Here is a 20,604-nt window from a genome sequence, read left to right on the forward strand (position 1 = left end):
TCAAGATAGAAGTAATGAGATCATTTAAAGTGAAATTGAAAGAAAAAGATAGAAGTAGAAACAATTTAAACCCTCTCAAAGACGCAATTAAGCTCAAAATAACTCACTAGGGTAGTCTCCACAATTCTTCTTCCAGAATTTGAGTATGGTAACTCTATCATCATAATTTCAAGAGTTATAGCTTTATAAATGACAACAAGATGCAACTCTTTTCCATAGCAACCCAATCGTTTGTTTTCAAACATAGTCCTCATATACATTTGTATTAGCATGCACAAACATTCTTAACCAAAACTAACACCTCAAACAAACACAATCACAAAACAAACCTTCCAAACCACCCCCAAACCTAATCTAAACATTGTCCTCGATGTTTAAAATTGTATGCAATGCAAGTAGGCAAAGAAAATGGAATGGTAACAAAATAAACACAACATAAAGAAAGAACACAAACCACACTAGGTTGCCTCCTAGCAAGCGCTGTATTTAATGTCTAGGCAAGACATGGTAGCTTGTTCATGGTGTTGAAAATTCAAGAACATCCACGACTTGATACACTTGTTCTTCATCCACTTTATCCAAATATGGTTTCAATCGCTGCCCGTTGACTTTAAAAGAGGTGTCATTCTTCATGTTCTTTATCTCCACAGCTCCATGGGGAAATGTTTGCAAGACTTTGAATGGTCCCACCCACCTAGACTTCAATTTTCCTGGAAAAAGTCTCAAACGTGAGTCAAACAAAAGTACTTTCATACCTTGGTGAAACTCCTTCCTTAGGATGGCCTTGTCATGATAGAGCTTAGTCCGTTCCTTGTAGATTTTGGCATTCTCATATGCCTCATTTCTGAGTTCTTCCAACTCATTAAGTTGGAGCTTCCTTGCTACTCCAGCATCCTTGTAATCAAAGTTGAACTTCTTGATGGCCCAATATGCACGGTGTTCAAGCTCCATTGGCAAGTGACAAGCTTTCCCAAACACAAGGCGATAAGGACTCATGCCAATGGGGGTCTTGTATGCTGTTCTATATGCCCATAATGCATCATTTAACCTCAATGACCAATCCTTCCTTGTAGGGCTCACGATTTTCATCAAGATGTTCTTGATCTCCCTATTGCTAATCTCCACTTGTCCTGAGGTTTGAGGATGGTACGGGGTTGCCACTTTGTGGTTGATGTTGTACTTCTTCATTAAGGATTCAAAGGGTTTGTTGCAGAAATGGCTGCCACCATCACTAATAATAGCTCTTGGGGTTCCAAACCTACAAAAAATCACATCTTTAAGAAAATTCAACACAACCTTATGATCATTAGTTCTTGTAGCAATGGCTTCCACCCATTTGGATACGTAATCCACTGCCACTAATATGTATAAGTAGCCAAAAGAGGATGGAAATGGTCCCATAAAATCGATTCCCCAAACATCAAAGAGCTCCACCACCAAAATGTTGTTCAATGGCATCTCATTTCTTCGGCTAATGTTCCCCATTTTCTGGCACCTATCACACTTAGAACAAAAATCAAAAGCATCTTTGAATAAAGTAGGCCAAAAGAAACCAGATTGTAAAACCTTTAGAGACGTCTTTTTGGCACCAAAATGGCCTCCACATGCCAATGTGTGGCTAAATGTTAGGATGCTTTGTTGCTCATTCTCTGGGACACATCTCCTAATGATTTGATCAGGGCAATATTTAAACAAATATGGTTCATCCCAAACGTAGTGCTTTACCATGGCAAGGAACTTCTTTCTTTCCTGAAAAGAAAGGTCATTTCTCATTATACCACAAGCAAGATAATTAACAAAATCTACATACCATGGTTCTTTTTCTTGAATAACAAGGAGTTGTTCATCTGGAAATGATTCATTTAGGGGCAAAGGTTTTCCAACTCCATGGTTTTCATTAAGCCTGGACAAATGGTCAGCTACAACATTATCACTGCCCTTCTTATCTCGAATTTCCAAGTCAAATTCTTGTAGTAAGAGTATCCATCTAATCAAGCGTGGTTTAGCATCCTTCTTTGTCATCAAATACCTAATGGCTGCATGATCAGAAAACACAATAACTTTAGATCCCACAAGATATGACCTAAACTTTTCTAAGGCAAAAACAACAGCAAGCAACTCCTTTTCAGTTGTGGAATAGTTAAGTTGAGCATCATGCAGAGTCCTGCTTGCATAGTAGATCACATGCGGAAGCTTGTTCACCCTTTGCCCTAAAACTGCACCAATAGCATAGTCAGAGGCATCACACATTAATTCAAAAGGTAACGACCAATCTGGTGCCATAATAATAGGGGCTGAGGTTAGTTCATTTTTCAAAGTATTGAATGCATCCATACAAGCCTTATCAAAATGAAATACAACATCTTTAGCTAACAGATTGCATAATGGACGAGTGATCATTGAAAAGTTCTTAATGAAACGACGATAAAAACCCGCATGGCCCAAAAAACTTCTTACTCCCTTCACAGTGGTGGAGGCTACCATATTGGTGATGACGTCAATTTTGGCTTTGTCTACCTCCATTCCTTTGCTAGAGATTACATGCCCCAACACAATTCCTTGTTTCACCATAAATTGGCACTTTTCCCAATTGAGAACCAAATTTGTTTCCTGACATCTTTGAAGTACTAAGGAGAGATGGTTAAGACATTCATCAAAAGAGGAACCAAACACTGAGAAGTCATCCATAAATACCTCAATGAACCTTTCTACCATGTCAGAGAAGATGGCCAACATACATCTTTGGAATGTTGCTGGAGCATTGCAGAGTCCAAAAGGCATTCTCCTGTATGCAAATGTGCCAAAGGGGCAAGTAAAGGTTGTTTTCTCTTGATCCTCCGGAGCGATTGCAATTTGATTGTAACCTGAGTATCCATCCAGAAAACAATAATGTGAGTAACCTGCCAATCTCTCAAGCATTTGATCTATGAAAGGCATAGGAAAGTAATCTTTTCTAGTGCTAGAATTCAACTTCCTGTAATCGGTGCAAACACGCCAACTGGTCGTGGGCTTTGTGGGCACAAGCTCATTGTTTTCATTCCTCATCACAGTGATTCCCACTTTCTTAGGCACCACCTGAATAGCACTCACCCATTTGCTATCAGAAATGGGATATATGATCCCCACATCTAACAATTTCAACACCTCATTCCTAACAACTTCCTTCATGTGTGGATTGAGCCTTCTTTGTGGCTCACGGCTTGTTTTTGCTCCTTCCTCCAAAAGGATCCTATGCATGCACATGGTAGGGCTTATTCCCTTGATATCTGCAATAGACCAACCAAAAGCTGATTTAAACTCTTTTAACACCCTAATTAGTTTATCTTCTTCAACTGGGGTGAGGTCAGAAGTTATGATAACTGGAAGAGTTTCAAATTCAGCTAGATATGCATATTTTAGATGTGGTGGAAGTGGTTTAAGTTCAAGTTTTGGTGCTTTAACAGTAGAAGGAGTTAAATGTGACATTGATGATTCTAAAGGCTCTACAATAGGTGAAACATTCAAAGGATACAATGCCAATGCTTCCAAGGCAGCTACTTCTTCCATGAGTGCATCTTCTTCATTAAACTCATCTTGAGATTGACTCAAAACAATTTGTAAGGGTTCATTCGATTGTGCCTGCAAGAACTTAGAGAATACAAGTGAATCAAGCACATCAATGGCATAACAATCAAGAGATGAAGAAGGATGAGCAAGAGATTCAAACACTTTGAATTGAACTGTCTCTCCTAACACTGTCATAGTGAGGAGTCCATTTTGCACATCAATGATGGTCTTGGCCGTGGCCATGAAGGGTCTCCCAAGCAATATTGGCAACTCACGATCATGTATAAGAGCTTCTTCCATGTCCAACACTACAAAATCTGCAGGCAAGATTAGTTTATCAACTTGAACTAGAATATCTTCTACTATACCTCTTGGATATTTCACGGATCTGTCTGCAAGTTGTAATGAAATGGTGGTGGCTTTCAAATCTCCCAAACCTAGTTGAAGGTACACTGAATAAGGCATTAAGTTGATGCTAGCACCCAAATCAAGCATTGTTTTCTCTACTTTCTTGTCCCCTATGGTGATGTTGATAGAGAAACTGCCTGGATCCTTGAGCTTTGGTGAAAGTTTTCTTTGCAAAACTGCACTCACATTCTCAGACACCACAACCTTCTCATGTGGTCCATACTTCCTTTTGTAGCTGTTTAACTCCTTGAAGAACTTCCCATATGCCGGCATGTTCCTAATGACATCAAGCAAAGGTAAGTTAACATTCACTTTGCTTAGTATACCAAAATTTCTTTGAATGACTTATCCTGCTTGCTCTTGGCAAGTCTTCCAGGGAATGGTATTGGTGGAGTGTATGGTTTCTCGGCCTTGTGAAGATTTGGTGCTTCTAGTGAGGAAGTGGCATGGCTTGGTTCCTCAATTGATTTCTCATTGTCTCCTTGAGTAACACCTGCATTCACATGATCATATTCATTAGTAATTTCTTTGCCAACTCTATTATCAATAACCTTACCACTTCTAAGTGTAGTGATTGCTTTGGCTTGCTCTTGGTTCCTTTGGAGTATCACGGGTTGGCTTGGAAACTTCCCAACTTCTCTTTGATTCAATGCATCTGCAATCTGCCCCAATTGTGTCTCCATTTTGGTTAGGGCGGCTGAATGTTGTTGGAGTGTGCTATTGGTGGAATGTTGGAATTGCAAGGTGTTTTGGGCTAACAATTTAACCGTGTCCTCAAGGCTAGTGGCAGGTTTTGGTTGGAAATTTTGGAAATTGTTGCTCTTCCACGAAAGATTGGGATGGTCTCTCCAACTTGGGTTATAAGTATTGGAATACACATCATTCCTTGGCCTTTGATTGTAAGAATTCATGAGGTTCACTTGCTCTTGAACATACTCGGGGTAAGCCTCCCTAGATGGACATTGGTGAGTGGGATGGCTTGATATGTTGCAAATGGCACACACTTCATTTGCTTTTGGCACCATGTTGAGCACGGATTCAAGCTTCCTTTCTAGGTTAGCTACCTGCAACAAAAGTTCATGATTAGAACTTGTTTCATAGACTCCAACTTTCTTACCCCTTAAATCTTTGTGTTGAGCATTAGACCCCAACATCTCATAAATGTTATATGACTCTTGAGCATTCTTTTTCTTCAATGCTCCACCTGCTGCATTATCAACAGTTGATTGACAATTTTGGGTTAGTCCATCATAGAAAATTTGCATTTGTAAGTGAAAAGGTAACCCATGGTGTGGACATTGTATCAAGAGGCCTTTAAAACGCTCCCAACACTCATTGAAAGGTTCACCATCATCTTGTTTGAAGTTGAAGATTTGTCCCCTTAATGTGGCTGTCTTTTGAGTGGAAAAGAACTTCTCCAAGAACTTCTTAGCCACGGCATCCCATGTAGTGAGGGAACCTGGTGTTAGAGTCATCAACCAACTCTTGGCCCTATCTTTCAAGGTGTAAGGAAACACTCTCATCCTCAAATTTGCTTCACTTACTCCCTGCAAAGGTAAACCACTCACAACATTGTAAAACTCTTTAATATGAGCTAAAGGGTCTTCATTAGGTAAGCCATAAAATGAAGGAAACATATGGAAATGTGAAGATTTGAGATCATAGTTTCTAGCTTCTGTGGGCAGCAAGATGCATGAAGGTGAATTTGGTATGATTGGTTGAGCAAAGTCCTCCAAAGCTCGAAGCTCATCTAGGTTGCCCGCCATCTCTTCTTCTCCTTCCCAATTAACTTGCTCAGATTCTTTACTTGTTGAACTAGATGAATTCCCTTCCTCTTCCTCACGGCTAAAGGATGAACTTGATGGCACAAAGTTATCCAAAGTGTGGCCCTTCAACCGTTCAATTCTTTGGCCTAACTCAACAAGTCTATTTGACATAAACTACCTGAAATAAAATAACACAAGTGTGAATGAAAATCTACTAGCAAACCACAATGAAATGAACAAAAATAAACTTAAAAACGTTTGAAAGGACTCAAGGCACTCAAAACAGATTCACAAGACTCAAAACAAGCTAAAAACTCTCAAAACTGCCTAAAAACACAAACTGGGCAGTTTTGACACTAAACTCAATTTTGGACGAAAATTAGGTTTGAGCTTGACTCAAAATGCTTCAAAACACAAGATAAGACAGATTCTAAGCCTAAAACTTAACAAAATAAGGGGAGAAATTGTATTTGGACGAAATGCATTTAAATGGACAGATTATAACAAAAGCAGATTGTAAAGCAAATTGATGTAAACCAATGGATAATGGAATGGTTAAGGGATTCTTTTCCACCATGAAATGTATGCAACTTAAATCAACTTCCAGTTATCAATTTGCCAAGTTATGAACCTAGACACTAATCAAAATAGCAAACAAGCAAACAAGCAATTACAAGGGACTGAAATCAGTCCCCGGCAACGGCGCCATTTTTGTTGATGTATATTTCCTTCCTAATGCTAGAATATATTTAGTATAATGGCATAAGTAAGGGTGTCGAATCCACAGGGACTAATTGGACCTATGTAACTACTTGTTTGCAAAAAAACTCTAAGAAATGAATCAAACTAAACAAACTAGGCAGATTTGGAAATGAATCAAAGTTATCTAAATAGACAGATTTGTTGTTGTAACTTGAAAGCATGAGAAAATGAAATAAACACAAGTAAATGAATTAACAACTAATGTAATAGGCTAGTATCAATGGAAATGAAGCTAGGGATTCGGTTTCACCATTGCTCAACTAAGTCCATGTTTGTCAAGTTAGTTTATACTCATTCATCTACCTATTTCTTAAGTTTGTTTCACTTGGATATGATCAACCATATGATGTGTGGATTTGATCAAATGTCTCTAACCATGAACCTAATTGTGATGTGCAACTTTGGTTCATAATCAAGATTATGTAATGTACAAGAAACTTTCATAAAACCAAAGGGAATAACTCGGCAGGATGTGTGCTAAACACTCCCTTCATTCATTCACATATCTACCAAGATTATACATGATGTGTGTTCTAATCTTGGCTACACAACTTTGTGACTAATTCAAATGATGATCAAACATTAAAATCAACACACAAAGTCACCATTAAAACAGAAAATGAAACAAGAAATAGATGGACAAAATGAGCATTCTAACTTAATTACATGGCAAACTTTGCAAGGTTACATCGAATCCCTAGAGGAGGATTAGTTACAATTCATGTTTACAAAAGATTTATCATAAAAATATAAAACATGAATGAACATAGAATTAATAAGAATAAACCCTTGAAGCCAAACTGATTTTGAAGTCCTTGAGAAATGGCCTTCGGGGTTGGTTCTCCAAGTATGATGCAACTGAATTAGATCCACTTGGTATGTTTTCTGCAAAGGGGAGAGCAAATGGGCAGAGAATGGACAGAGAATAGGGTGAAATGGAGCGGCTATGGGTGAATGAATATGGAATGAATGCCAAGGACAGTTTCTGTGAAAAGGAGAGAATGTCGAATGCAATGGTATGGAGAGGGAGAAATGAGTGTGGATGATGGACAGAAAATGGAGCAAATATGGTGTGTAATGGAATGAATCCGAGAGAGAGATGAGTGAGTGTTACTTGGTCAGTTTCTGAATGTAGCTAATGATGGAAAAACCATCAGAAAACATGTGAAAAACTGACATGGTCCATGTGAAAGGGATGCTGCAAAGGGGATTAATGTGCACGATATGGGCAGTAGAGAGTTGGAATCGCATGAAATGGTTGTTTTAGTGGATTTCTGGCATGATACCTGCAAAGCATGGACATGATCTGCAAGTATGAGGTTTATTTAATCCAAAACACATGTGGGATGTCTGCAAGCATGAAGTGGATAACCTGAAATTGGTTATAATACTCTGGGAATGGGCAGAAAGCTCACGGCATGGACAAAGGGGGTTGGAATCACATGGAATGATGAGATGAAATGGATTTCTGAAATGATGGCTGCAAGGAGTGGACATGATCTGCAGATATGTGGTTTGTTTAATCCAAATGCATGTGCAAAGTCTGCCACAAGGGAGTGGACAATCTGAAACTTGGTTAGAATAATCTGGACATGGGAATGGAAGTGCACGGGATGGACATGAAGGAGTTGGAAATGCAAAGGTGATTTGTTTCGGATGTGGAAATGCATAAGGGAGCTGGAAATGCATGAGAGTGCTCGGCAAGGTGTTTGAACATGCATGTGAATGCATGTTTTGGTGTTGAAACCACATAATCTGACTTCAATGCTTGTTTTGTTTAGAATCACTCAAAATGGCCGAATTGCACCACTAAACATTTTCACATCATTTCCTGAAATTCCAGCATTCAAACGTCTCCTAGGTTCTTCATTTGGACTTCAATTTAAATCCCTAGAATCCTTTCCACGTTTTGAGTAATGCTCAGCTACCAAAAGGAATGTTTTTACTCTATTTGTCTTCTCATTGATCCAACTCACCCTTGGCTGCACACTAACACCAAATAATGTAAAATGCAACTAGTTTAATCTAAAAACATCACAAAGACGCCAAATAAGGAATATATAAATGCGTGCAAAATGAGACTTATCATTGTCAAAAAATGCAACTAAAAAGTAAGGAATCAAATAATCCACATGCCACATCATATATGGCATATCCATTGGAGATGGTCTTATGTGGCATTTTGATATTTTTGAAATTTTTTCTCTCTATCCGATTTGTCAAATTAAATTATTAAATTAATAATTTTTTTTCCTTTATTTCTATTTTATATTTTAAAGATTATGTGAAATTAATAGAAAATTAGTAGTATGAAGCAAAAGGAACACCTTCTGCAAAAATAATAGCACATGCCCTTCTGCTTCAGTGGGTATTTCACCGGAGCAAATCTTGAGCAAATACTCTTTGAGTTTCTGTGCAAGATCAAGGTCCCAATTGGATTCTAGGTGACGCTCTGCTGCACTGTATGAAATTCGCCTCCACCGTCGCAGTTGTTGCTTCCACCTGATTCGTCTCTGGCGTTAGTTGATGTGATATAAACTAACACACAAATTAACCCTCTTTTCAGATAGTTGTAGTATGTAAAAGTAGGAATCGTTCTAGACCGGGAATTAGGAGGGATGCTAATCTACTCAAATTAGACTCAATTACACTTAACTAGACTCTTATGACTCAAGACTGACTCAAAACTACACAAAACAAACAAATTGACTCGAAACAATGTGTATGGACGAATTCTAACTTATGTTGACTCAAAACACTAAAAAGAAACCAGTTTGAACAGATTCTAACTAAAGGTCACGAAATATAAAAGGGGAAGTGGTTTTTGATGAATTTAAAGTAAAAGCAAACAGATTTAAAGACTCTAAACAACTTTGGACGAAATTGGGTGTTTTAATGGGTGAATGGCTAGCTAGAGGGTTCATCTCCACACATGACACATATGCATACAAATCTATTTCCAGTTATTATTCCTATAAACCATTAATGACAATGCCCCAAATTAATTGTGAACTACACAAATTAACTCTCAGATTTTCCTAATTTCATTAAATTGGACTCAACAACGCAATCAAATTATTCTTATCAAGTTCCCTATATGAACTACATGATAGAGATACAAATCAAAGATCATTAAGTTCTATAAAAATCATAAGCATTGACAAGGCATTCGTAGCTATGAACTGCATGATACTCCTGCCATGGATTTACTTAACACAATCATAACTAGTGATTTCTACTACTTATAAATATAAGTTCATAACTATTAGGTGAAATTCCCTTATATTTTTAGCATCAGATTCATGCATGCAAACTAAGTGTGCACCCTTAATTAACATACAAGAATAAGTTATCAATCAAACAGATAAGTAAAGCGCATTCATGTTTTACGAAACAATAACTGGAGTAAATCAATTCATATCACATATATGTTCATGGCTTCAAATTCACCTCTAACTAAAAAGAATTTAGTTCCTCATGTTCATCATAATTGAAAACCAAATTAAAATAAACATCAAACTAAAACTAAGGATAGAAAGAACCCAGAAACGCTCCAGTACTCCAAAGTAGGCAGCGGCACTCCCTTGGATGGTGGCAGGCACGGCACTCTTCCTCTCCTTCCTTCCTTGCACAGCACAAGTCTCTATAACTCTCAGAAACCTGCGGCACACTCTTTGTATTTCTCTTAATTTCTCTCATGTGTGTCGTCTGAATTATGCAGCAGAAATTTGTATATATAGGCCTATGGTTATGCACAATTTCTGAAGGGAAAATGATTGCACAATCCTAGGGGGAAAAGGTTAAGGTTACACAGCAGAGAATGGGTCACCTAGAAGGAATAGGTGCGGCATAGAAATAGGACCAGATAAGGCCTTCTAGAAAGGGTATTATGGCAGGTTTCTAGAAGGACAAGGGATAAGGGGTGCGGCACCAATGTAGGAGAAGGATAGGGCTTCTAGAAACCTGATTTGTAGGTATCCTAATGTCATTTAGATGTCTTCCTTGCAGCTGGAATTAAGGTGGAATAAGATTATGTTAGGATAAGATAAGATAAGGTTGGATAAAATTTGGATAAGATAAGATTGTTTGGATAATGTTTCCTTCTTCTTAGCTGATTCCTTATCTTCCAAGCTTCCAAATTTGTTTCTCTAGATATTAAGCACATTCCTAGCCTCTCTTGAACTTTAAATTCATCCATCCACCCTGCTCCATATGCAAGCTATCCATTCCAACCCAAAATTGCTCTAAAATGCACCAAAATGCACTTTCTTGCCTTTTTTGCCATTTAAACCTACAAACACATGAAAATAGCTTAAATCACTATAATAAATAGAAACTAACTATGTAAATGCAAGAAAACAAGCTAACTAAGTCGCATAAATATGCTCCTATCATTAGTCAGCTTCCGTGAGTCAGATTGTGCATTGGCGCACTATAGAGGTGCTGGATTCATATTTGGTGGGGACTAGGGTTTTTCAATTTGGGGGTTTTCTGAACGCGATGATTTTTTTTAGTCGAAATTAGTCCACAAATTGTGTGAAAGATGGAAAAAGATTTTCTCTTCGTGAGTTTGGTCTTGGTTCGACAGGAAGATGGATAGAGCATGAGAGAGAGCGAGAGAGGGCAAAAAATTAATAAAAAAGATTTAATAATTAATTAAAAATTATTTGAAACTACTGTCAAATTTGACAGCAACCCCTTCTGCTGGAGAAATTTTTTAGTGTTCGGTTGGAAAATTCTTGTGCTTTTTTTTTTATTATTATTGTTATTAATGATTTGAACTTTTAACATCTCTTTTAAAGATGCTCTAAATGAAGCAGAAAAATAACATTTTATAAGGTTTTACTCCCTGCTTCTCGAGCTCATATAGATCAAGATTCAAGGCAAACCTTTATAATTAAGTCAAGTAAGAGAAAAGGCATGTTAAAAACTCGTTCAGCCAAGGCCATGTAAGATGCAAGTTTGGACTTTTTTGCGAATACATTTTATCCCATTTAAACAGCCCCTAGAACTTCCGAAAAATAACATCAGGAATATGTAATTAATTTGACTACAAGTCAGACTTTACAAGTAACCGAGAATTAATTTTTCAACTTCATTTCATCCCATAATATTTCAAAAATAAATTGAAAATTCTAGAAAGTAGATGTTGTATGGGGAGGAGAAGGCCTACGAGGAAGATGGAGAAGGGTGACGAAGGCTTGGTGGATGAGTTGTCGTCAAAGATGTGGGGGTGTAAGCTGGGTGGTGTCTTTAGTGGGGAGGGGTAAAATTAAGAGAGAGAATGAGAGGCGCCATCTTAGAGAAATTTTTCATTATGACTGGAACATGGGTAGTAACATTATGTGTTTTTATATAAGCGGTGGGAAATTGTATTTTTTAAGCTATTAACTTTTTAACACACATATTTTACCATTGATATAATGACACGTAGTATACCGCTTCATGTTCCAATCACCTTGAAAAATCTCTCGCCATCCTAGGGTAATTTTCGTGCTAGTTGGTATATCAATATTTTTTAAACTGAATACTGATTATCATTATTTGTTGAACTGAACACGGGTATTATCATTATTTCTTAAAAACACTAGTACCATCATTAGTTTTTAAACCGAACACTAACTATTTCTAAAACTAAACACGGATATTAATACTAGTATTATCATTATTTCTTAAACTGAACAGCTATTTCTTAAATTGAACACTAACTATTTGTAGAACTAAACATGGATACTATTACTATTTCTTAAACTTAACACTAGTTCTATTGCTATTTCTTAAACTGAACACTTACTATTTCTTAAACTAAAAACTGATTATTTCTAGAACTGAACAACGGTACCCTCAATATTTAGTAAACTGAACATCGACTATTTCTTAAACTGAACATTGACTATTTCTAGTACTAAACAACGGTACCATCACTATTTCGTAAACTGAACATTGACTATTTCCTCCACCGCTTCATTCCTGCTTCACCGCGATTTGGTGAGTCTCCACTTCTCTCTCACAAACCTCTGCTTCTGTCGCTCTCTACTCCACTGCTTCAACTCATAACCCCAAACTCCACCACCACAAAACATCAAATCTCTTTTTTCAGTTTTGGAGTTGCAGGCAATTTAGGGTTTGGGTTTTTGAAAGGGGTTTTCTGCTTATTAAATTTTAAAAATCTGGATTTACAGTTCGTATTTTGAGCGTGAATTCATGAAAACAAACATAAGCCATTATGTATCAGCGATGATTGATCTGATTAATTTAGTTTTTAATCATAATCAATGGCATGTAGCTTTAGCAGGAGTGGGGTTTGGGAAATTAGCCAATACCCATGTTGCTTTTTGTTCGTATGCTTTCCATTTCTCCTCTCTTGCCATCTTCTCTGTATTTTTACTCTTGGTTCCGTGGTTCTCCGGCCGCCGTTAAGGTTTGCTGGATTGTCCGCTTGGCTGAAAACTATGTCCGAAGGCCAGTGCAAGAGATCGCTATTGGTCAGCTTGAACCACCAACGATCTCTTCCTTGATATATCCTCAGCATTAGCAGACTGTTCTCCAAAGGTTGCTTTATCTGTCTACCGTAGCATTTTACCCTAATATCGTTATGTATTATAAATTTATTACAAAGCTACAAGATAATATTCATTGTCTTTGCTTCATGATTTTCAGCATGGGGTGGAATTTGTTGCAGAGCATGTGCTCCCGCTGCTCATACCTCTTCTTATTGACCAGCAATTAAATGTTCAGCAGTTTGCCAAATATATGCTCTTTGTCAAGGATATTCTGAGGTGATAATTGAATGTTTTGAGTTTTACCCAAGTAATGTAGATTATTATCAAAATTGTAGAAAGAAGCAAACAACATATGCATGAAGATTTTATAAAGTACAAAGAACCAATCATGTTACCCTATGTCTTTCCTGAAATGCCTATTTAAATTTGTTCGTTTTGAAAACGAGTCAACCAAACCATTTTCTGGGTCTTCCCAAGCAGGGACCATTGTTCTTGGCAAAATGCAGTAGTATTGAAGCTAAATGATGATTGTTTGAACTAGATTCAGGAAAATGTGAGTTTAGAAGAGAGATACTGTGTTGTCAGAATTTGGCATTTATGTTAAATGCTGCTTTTGGTGTTTTAGTTTGTTTTTTTAAGTTGTGTTGATTATTGTGGCTGCTTGCAGGACCATGCTTTATTTCTTCAAGTTGGCAACGAATGCAGAGGTAAGCTCTCTGATGAAATCATCTACTTTACACTTTATTTCTTTTTACATATGGCTAAATTTTTTTCATGGATTTATGTATTTCTTTCCTGTGAATTCGAATTCAAATCGGATTTATAGATTAGTAGAAACAAATTTCATGAATTTTTTTATTTGCGTGTGTGTTGGTTCTGTTCTTTAGCTACAAGCAAATAATCAGCATATAATTAGTATTTAGGATCTAATTTTTTTGGCTTTTCAAGAGTAGCAGCAAAAGGTACCTTTTCTTTTTTCTATTTTTGTAATTTTCAAATGTGATTAAATTAGTTGTCAAATGATTTTTTTTTTTTTAACAAACGATATTATATACACTAAGGGGGAGGGGGTGGGCTTAGCCTCATAATGGACTAGCAATGATGTGATTCAATCAATTGTTTATTAAATATTATTCTCTATTTTTAAAGACGTTCAAAACATCTTAAAAAGCGTGTAATGCCAGTTATAAAAAATGTTGTTTGCACGAGGATAATAATGTGATTTGCAAAGGATAATAATGTGATTAAATTAGTTGTTAAATTATTTTTTTTTTCTTTTTGTTTTTTTAATTTTTAATTTTTTTAAAAAAACAATATTATCTACACTAAGGTGGAGGAGGATGGGTTTAGCCTCACAATGGGCTAGCAATAATGTGATTCAACCAGTTGTTTATTAAGTGCCAATTATAAAAAATGTATTTTGCACGCGGATAATAATGTGATTAAATTAGTTGTCAAATGATTTTTTTTTTTTTTAACAAAATATATTATCTACACTAAGGGGGAGGATGTGGGCTTAGCCTCACAATGGCTAGCAATAATGTGATTCAATCAATTGTTTATTAAATATTATTTTCTATATTCTTAATATAAATTCTATAAAGACTAATTTTATTATATGAATTCAGCTGCTTTAATTGGTTTATGAGGGATTTCTTCTAGCATAATCTAAGATTATTCATTTACTTTAAATATTTGACTTTCCTCTTGTCAATTTACGCATACAAATACATTTAAAACGTGTAAGTCGCGCTTAACACACCATGATTCAAAAAATGAAGGCTAGTAAGTCAAGAAAATAAATAAACCCACCACTCCCAATTAACCAATTTGTCAAAAAATAGATACCGCCAACATTTTTTTGACTATATATACCAAAAGAAGATTAGAAGGAAAAAAAAGGGAAAATTGCAGACTTAACAAAAAAAATTATCAATACAGCCATCAAATCACCCCATATAATGACCACATGAAAATATTTCAGACTTGGAGTGCATGGAACCGTCAGCTAAAATCTTTGACCATGCGAAGGTAGTACGGATCAAAGTGGAAAATCATGTGAGTTGAAGTTTGGGAGCTACTACCTTTTTGCTGTTTTTTTTTTTTTTTTTGGTGGAAATTTTGGGAGCTACTACCTTTGGCGTGAACAACATAGAGAAAACATGAAGGATGCTATGATTAAGAGATTGAAGGATCGACTATTTGTGGCTCGAGCATATTTTCCATGAGTTAAGACAAAATATTCAGGAGGTGGAGCGTGTTCTTAGTAAAAGTACTATAGATGCTGATCTACCCCCACAGTAAGTTGTAAGGAGGCAGGAATAACAAAGAGATCTAGAAAGGAAGAGGGATGTTAAACAAACAAAGACTTGCCGTTATGGGCAAAATCGAAAATTTCATTGTTTGAGCCATTTTAATTAGATTGATTTAGTATTGGATTTTGTCATAGTCATTAAATAAAATAAAAATTAATGAAAAGGACTTCAAATCTTTGTATTTTAATAAATAAAAAAATCATTCATTAACTTTATTTAATACTAAAAACAAAAAAATAAAAAATAAAACAACCATAAAAATTTCAAATTGCGCTCGACGTGTCCCCCCACCCCCTTTTTCCACACTCCACTTTTTTCTCCTAAAGTCAGCTACATTAATAGATTTTATTTTATCTTTTTATTTCTTTGTTTTTTTTGCTTAGAATAAGAAAAAAACTTCAAATTAAATTACATTCTCCAGTTTTATTTTTGTGGTGTTGTTTTCCAATAGCAGTCAAGATGACGATAGATTTTTCTGTTGAAAAACCCCACTCACTGGACCTTGTTCTTTGATGTAACCAACGGCAATAGACTAAACTAGCAAATATAGAAAACTTAGAAAACACATAAGAATTATACTGGTTCGGCAGAACTTATGCCTACGTCCAGTTGTGATTTCCCTAGGTAGAGAAATCACCGCTTCTTTGATTAATAATAGAGATTACAGAACTTATGCAAACCCTAGAACTAATCTCAAACCTCTCTGCTGTTTGGTTGTTTTCTCTCTGCTGTAAATCAGCCTTGCCGCACCCTATTTATAGATATAGGGTTGGCTTACATGTCCTTTACAGATTATAATTCCTATTCTAAGTGGAATAGGAATTTAGACTTCCTTTCCAATTCCAAATAGACTTCTAGGATTTCTAATCTACATTGAATAAGGAAACTAAGATTCTTTCCTAGCCCTTTTAGGAGAAGAATTGGTGCACCCTTTCCCTAAAACAATCCTAAACAGAAAAGGACACAAATTGACGAGCCAAAAAACTAACAATCTCCACCTTGGTGAGTCAAACCAAGTCTTGATCGTTTGCACCCCAGAGTATCTTTGAACCTTCTTGAAGTAGCTCTGGAAAAACTTCAAGAGTCTTCACCTTGGCAACCTCCTTCTTGCCTCATTGCACCTCAGGTGAGGAGGTGCTCCACTTTAATCAATCAACGAGATTGATCAAGTTCAAACAATGCTTGAACTTCTTGGCCGACACTATCTTTGTAAGGAAATCTGCAGCATTGTCATCCGTATGAACCTTTTCAATCCAAATTTCCTTAGACTCCACCCAATCTCTGATTCTGTGATATCTTGCTTCAATGTGCTTTGATCTTCCAGAAAAAACCTGATTCTTTGCCAAGTGAATGGCACTTTGACTATCACACTTAAGCTTCACACAATCTTGAGTGATTCCCATTTGACTTACCAAGCCACTAAGCCAAATTGCTTCCTTTCCAGCTTCGGCCAATGCAATATACTCTGCCTCTGTGGTCGATAAAGCTGTAATTGGTTGCAGTAGTGCCCTCCAACTGATTAGTCCTCCTGCGCATGTAAACACATAACCAGAAGTTGACCTTCTCTTGTCCAAGTCCCCTGCATAATCGGCATCCACATATCCTAACACCCCTGCATTTTCCTTTTGCTTCTCAAACATAATCCTTTGTCGCCAAGAACCCTTCAAATAACGCAAAATCCACTTGACTACATCCCAATGTTGCTTTCCTGGATTTGCCATGTATCTGGAAACGACACTGATTGCTTGAGCTATGTCAGGACGTGTGCATACCATTGCATACATGAGGCAGCCCATGACATTAGCATAAGGCACCTTCTTCATTTCTTGTTGCTCTTCCTCGGACGTAGGACACTGTTGTCCACTTAACTTGAAGTGAGCTGCCAAAGGAGTCGAAACTACCTTTGCTTCTTGCATGTTGAACTTCTCAAGAACCTTCTGAATATACTTGGCTTGTGATATCCAAATCCTTCCAGCGGTCCTATCTCTCTGAATTTCCATGCCGAGGATCTTCTGTGCGGCACCTAGATCCTTCATGTCGAACTCCTCGCTCAACATCTTTTTCAAGTCTTGAATTCTAGACTTGTCTTGACAAGCAATTAACATGTCATCCACATATAGCAATAGCAATATGATCATCCCATCTTGGAACACATGATAGTACACACAACAGTCATACAAACACCTTCTAAAATTAATTTTCAGCATGAATGAATCAAACCTTTTGTACCACTGTCTTGGAGACTGTTTCAGGCCATACAGGGACTTCCTTAGCTGACATACTAAGTTTTCTTTCCCATATTCAACAAACCCTTCTGGTTGAGCCATGAATATCGTCTCCTCTAAATCCCCATGAAGAAACGCTGTCTTCACATCCATCTGCTCGATCTCCATGTCATACTGAGCTGTCATTGCTAAAAGTAATCTGATAGAAGTATGCTTGACTACAGGTGAAAAGATCTCATCATAATCCACCCCTTCCCTTTGTGAGTACCCCTTAGCCACGAGCCTTGCTTTGAATCTCACGGCATCTTGTTCATGTAGTCCTTCCTTTTTCCTAAATACCCATTTGCATCCAACTAGCTTTCTGTCTTTGGGTTTAGGAACCAACTCCCAAACAGAGTTCTTGTAAAGAGACTTCATTTCCTCTGTCATAGCACTTATCCAACTATCTCGCTCATCACTTGCTATAGCTTCTCGATAAGTAGTCGGATCTCCTTGACTAATGTTAAGAGCATAATTAACTTCGTTTTGGTCAAACCCAAACCTGTCAAGCTTCTTCTTGTTCCGCTTAGGTCTGTCCAGTGCTATGCATCTTTGGAATGCAGGTGGATTGTTGGGTGGAGTTTGACTCCTTTGGGATATCTGGCGGATTGGAGTACCTTCAATCTGTCCTGTTTCTTGCTCCACCTGATTCCTAACTGGTGAATGATGCTGATGCTCTTCTTCTTCCTCAAAACCATCAAATTCGGCCTCTTGCTCAATTTGCTCCACCTGAGCTTCTTCTTCATCTGAACTGATTAATGGAATCTTTGTTGCTTCAATTCCAGCATCATCCTTCTTCTCCCTACTGCTCTCAACTTTATTCAGGGGCATGGTTGTCTCATCAAAGACAACATCTCGACTGACAACCTTTTTCCTGTTGTTGAAATCCCAAAGCTTGTAACCCTTCACTCCTTTTTCAAAACCTAGGAATATGCAATGTATAGACTTCGGTTTGAGCTTGGACCTTTCATCACTTGGAATATGTGCATAAGCACTACAGCCGAATACCCTGAGCTTGGAATAATCCACCGGCTTCTCAGACCATACCTCTTATGCACTCTTAAATCCGAGAACTGTAGATGGTGATCTGTTAATCAAATAACTTACATGATTAACAGCTTCTGCCCAAAAACTATCAGGCAATCCTGCATGAAATCGCATGCTCATTTCTCTCTCCATGAGAGTTCGGTTCATCCTCTCAGCAGCTCCATTTTGTTGGGGATTCTTCTTTACTGTGAAGTGCCTTATGATGCCTTCCTGCTTGCAGTAATCAATGAACTCATTACTTGTATATTCACCTCCATTGTCACTTCTCAGATACTTGATCTTTCTTCCAGTTTGATTCTCGGTTTCTGTTTTCCATTCCTTGAACCTTGCAAAAACCTCGGATTTCTGCTTCATGAAATAAATCCAAACCTTCCTATAAAAATCATCCATGAAAGTAACAAAATACCTGACTCCACCATTTGATTTAATTGGAGCAGGACCCCAAACATCTGAGTGAATATAGCTGAGTTGCTCCTTACTTCGGCTATCTGCACTGCTACTTGCGAATGATACCTTTTTTTGCTTCCCAAAAACACAGTATTCACAAAAGTCCAGTTTGCAAGCTGACACGCCTTCCAACAGGCCTTGCTTGTGTAATTCTTGCAATCCCTTCTGGCTTATGTGCCCGAGCCTATGATGCCATAGTTCAGTCTTGTCTTCTATACTTTGATTTACAGAAACAGCTGCTCCCCCGACTATAGTGGTCCCAATTAACTTATACAACTTATTGGGTTGTAGGTCACCCCGCATTACCACTAGCGATCCTTTGGTTACCCTGAGTCTTCCTTTTTTAGACTTGTACCCATAACCGGCCTCATCTAAAGTGCCCAAGGAAATCAAATTCTTTCTTAGTCTAGGGACATACCTGACGTTCCCTAAAGCTCGTATCATCCCATCGAACATTCTGATTCGAACAGTGCCTATTCCTCTTACAGGACATGAAGAATCATCCCCCATTAAGACTTCCCCGCTGCTGACTTCTTTGAAAGTATCGAACCATTCTTTTTCTGCACACATATGAAACGTGCATCCAGTATCCAAAATCCAATTGGAAGCCTTGGAGCCCGATGTTACCGAAAGAAGTTCCCCGTCACTCTCATGTTCGATGACAGCACTAGCGGAACCTGAGCTTCCTTCCATCTTGGCTTTCTTTTCTTTCCAAATTTTGCAGTTCCTCTTCCAATGATCGGTTGAACCACATTCGAAGCAACCTTCCTTCTTTTCCTTTTTCTTCTTGGATTTTGACCTACCTCTGTTGCCAGTTTTCTCTTCTCTTGTCTTTTCCCGCCCCCTCTCCTTGCCTTTGGCATAAAGGCCTTGAGAGCTTTCAGTTATATCATCTAGTTTAGCATATGACTGAAGAGCTTGAATTACGTCTTCAAGCTTCAAGGACTCTTTTCCAAACATTAGAGTTGTTCGAAAGTGCTTGAAAGACGAAGGTAGAGACCTTAGCAGGATGATAGCCATATCATCATCTTTGTACGTTTCTTCGACTTTCTGAAGATTAGCTATGCAATTCTGGAACCTGCATACGTGATCTTCAATATCACCTCCTTCTTCTAGTCGAAGCCCGAATAGTTCATCCTTTAGAAACAGTTTATTGGACACGGTTTTTCCCATATAAACATTCTCCAATTTTTCCCATGCTTCCTGGGCAGACATCTTTTCGGTGATGTGTGACCGAACTGATCTTGTGAGATGGATCTCGATGGAACTCTTGGCCTTCTTGAGAACCTTATTCCATGCTGCTTCTGTCATGCTTTCCGGCTTCTTACCATCAAGTGCATCATCCAAATCCTGCTGTATCAGTACGTTCTTCATCATCATTTGCCAGTCCGTGAAGTCATCCTTGCCGTCAAAGGGTTTTAACGCAGGTCCTTGATCCGAATTCATCTTCCCTTTTAACATCGTAGAACACCTTGATCCTAGCTCTTGATACCAATTGTTAAAAAACCCCACTCACTGGACCTTGTTCTTTGATGTAACCAACGGC

At 37.7% G+C, this 20,604-nt stretch overlaps 1 long non-coding RNA gene and 1 other non-coding gene across 2 annotated transcripts; both read left to right on the forward strand.

Moving 5' to 3' along the window:
- Positions 1-5,235: 5,235 nt before the first annotated feature.
- On the forward strand, positions 5,236-5,346 carry LOC137724091 (small nucleolar RNA R71). Its single transcript, XR_011067171.2, has one exon. It is a non-coding gene; the product is annotated as a small nucleolar RNA R71 (small nucleolar RNA).
- A 7,104-nt stretch (positions 5,347-12,450) lies between these two features.
- On the forward strand, positions 12,451-15,203 carry LOC148692959 (uncharacterized). Its single transcript, XR_015953686.1, has 4 exons — positions 12,451-13,034; positions 13,143-13,261; positions 13,653-13,692; positions 14,970-15,203. It is a non-coding gene; the product is annotated as an uncharacterized LOC148692959 (long non-coding RNA).
- Positions 15,204-20,604: the final 5,401 nt, after the last annotated feature.

The sequence above is a fragment of the Pyrus communis genome, chromosome 11 (assembly GCF_041283825.1).
Source record: "Pyrus communis isolate YQ-2024b chromosome 11, ASM4128382v1, whole genome shotgun sequence".
Lineage (NCBI taxonomy): Eukaryota > Viridiplantae > Streptophyta > Magnoliopsida > Rosales > Rosaceae > Pyrus > Pyrus communis.